The sequence below is a fragment of the Nicotiana tomentosiformis genome, chromosome 5, assembly GCF_000390325.3.
Source record: "Nicotiana tomentosiformis chromosome 5, ASM39032v3, whole genome shotgun sequence".
Taxonomy (NCBI): Eukaryota; Viridiplantae; Streptophyta; class Magnoliopsida; order Solanales; family Solanaceae; genus Nicotiana; species Nicotiana tomentosiformis.
In genome coordinates this window covers 54273595-54276218 of record NC_090816.1, presented here as the reverse complement: position 1 = coordinate 54276218, position 2624 = coordinate 54273595, and the positions used below count along the sequence as shown (strand labels likewise).

General features: G+C 37.5%; 1 long non-coding RNA gene across 1 annotated transcript; it reads right to left on the bottom strand.

Moving 5' to 3' along the window:
- Nucleotides 1-1307: 1307 nt before the first annotated feature.
- On the bottom strand, nucleotides 1308-2272 carry LOC117275055 (uncharacterized). Its single transcript, XR_004505203.2, has 2 exons — nucleotides 2144-2272; nucleotides 1308-2063 (listed from the first exon to the last, which is right to left on the bottom strand). It is a non-coding gene; the product is annotated as an uncharacterized lncRNA (long non-coding RNA).
- Nucleotides 2273-2624: the final 352 nt, after the last annotated feature.

The following is a 2624-nucleotide window of genomic DNA, read 5'->3' as shown; positions in this document are numbered from 1 at the left end:
AAGAAGCTTTCGCCTTCTGCGGTATGGTCTTTGAGGTTTTTGCCATTTGTATAAGTAAATAAGAGCGAAGGTGGCACTACAGACGGCGAAAAGGAAGAGACTAAAAGAGTGGTTTCGGTGCTAACGAAGGTGTCACTACAGACGGCGAAAAGGAAGAGACTAAAAGAGTGAAAAGACTTAGAGGTTTGATTAGAGCAAAAGTAAAGTTTGATTCAATGAAGGAGCGGGTATTTATAGGGTCACGGCGATGGTTCGGTGGCGCTAGTGGTCGGCCGTAACTAACAGGCATTAATGATTTGGGGAACTAAACCGAGGTTTCGCAAAATCAAGGCTCAAACCGTTTCTTATCATTTTATTCCAAGAAACGCGAGGACTATCTGTACACGGTCAAAATCGGACATGTCCGATTTCATAGGCACGAGGAACTGCCTCAAGAGTAAGCACGTAATATACCAAGCTCGAGCTCAATGGCAGTGTATGGAGCATGAAGATCGAAGTGCTCGCTGAAGATCGAGACCGAGCATGACCGACTTCGAGTAAGGCATAATAACGGAATGGCGAGATATTAGCAACCGACCGAAGATCTCGGCGAAAATGCCGGAACAGATCGAATCAAGCGATTATTGACGCCAATCATGGGATTTGTTTCCGTTATTAGAATTGTACCTTATTTAGGATTCCTCTACTATATAAAGAGGGACCCCATTCATTTGTAAGGGAGAATTATTCACTGATAAACATATACACATACATTGCTTTCTCTATTTCACTTACTATCTATTACTGCTCATCACTATTTATTTTCTGTTCTTTATTGTTCTTGTTACCCAACCTCGAGACCATCTCGAATCGATGTCGAAAGCACTACCAGAACACTGGTTTGATTTATTTTACTATTCAGATTATCTATTTAATTCTTTGTTTATCAATTAGTATTGGATTAAATCACGTATTCTTGAAACCACTAAATAAGTTTAATTGTTACTCGAAATTCTGGATAAACAGAAACATATTTAGAAGTAAGTGAAGTCATAGAAAGGCTTTCGGAAACTGGTAGGTCTCGAAGGCAAATTAAGAACATACGTAAACGTGAGTGGAATCGTAGAAACTTGACTGGACAGATAGGCTTCAAAGGCCACAAGAAACTCATATGACATGGAGGATACTTACGTACTTATGAATCATTCTTATCTATAAACTTGAAGACATGAAGTATCGTTCGATACAAAAAACATTTCTCTCGAGACATAAGAAAACTCGTTTAAGCCTAAGGGCAAAACCAACCTTTCAATATATGAAACATAACCTCAAAAAACATGTAAGAGACTTATTTAAACTTCTGGCAGAAATACACCATCACTAAACCCCGTAGCAACTGGAAATTTCATAACGTTCTTATCGAACTTATTTTACGAGTTCTAACATAGTCACACAATCTAGAGAATTTTGGAGTACTTGGTTTAGAATAAGCTATGAATAGCTACAATTCACAAATGGGATATATTTCCATCCTTCGGGAGATCACATCATATATACGAGATACTTTATCTAGGAAACCGAATAGGTATTTCAAAATTGAGATGTTCAGCATTACATACCTCGATTCTCAACCTTAAGACTACGAGGAATCAACACTTTCGCTATGAGCTTCAATCAATAAAGAACATTAAATATGAAGAATAGTATCAACAATAACAGACCGACATCATGTTTTAGTCAAATAAACAATTCATCAAATAATCAGAGAGTGACGAGCTCCCGAGACTTACAATTCATCCGTGTTCTCCACACCCAACTTTATCCGAACTCAGAAAAACACCATACAACCTCTCCATCAAATAAAACAATACTCCCCAACTTCATCTTACATAGGACAACCAACAACACAAACAACCACATACTTATATTATACGAGCCACACAACTTAAACTCACGGCTTTTGATCACGGTCCCATGTGTCCTTATATGGATCCATAAGCATAACTAGAAGAAGGCTTCTTACCATTACTACTACAACCAATGAACTTTCACTTAGAATTCATTCGACGAACTCCTTTGAATTGCTATGTTCCAACGCAAGATCGGTGTTAGAATCATGTAATCAATGGAGGGATATCCACGTTTAACTTTGGAATTGACTTACCTTGAAGATGGAGAGCAAGAGAGATCATTTGGAGCTCCGATGGTCTGCTCTTGAATTGAAAATTAGATAAAATGAGGATAGAACCGACTTGGGGGACTTATATGTCTGCAGCCTTGGATGTGTCACGTGTCCGTATGCACTTGGGCACTTTGCAGGTCCGTAGTAAAACATGCATAAGTGTTTATACTAAGGTCATATTGATAAACGATTTATTGAGTTAAAAACTAGATTCAAATATTTTTAATGTGTTAGGTAATTCGCCACCTAACTCATCATACAAAGGAAGATACGCATGTTTGAAGTTGAAGTTTGTGCAAACTTATTTGAATTACGGGTCCATAGTGTTACTTCTAACTTTACTCTTGTGCTAGAGCTCTCTTTATACCTTCATTTTCTTTCAAAACACCTTCAACACTTATTACAATGATTATATGATATAGTAATTGTTTATAACCTCCTTGAATGTGTACAACATTATTTA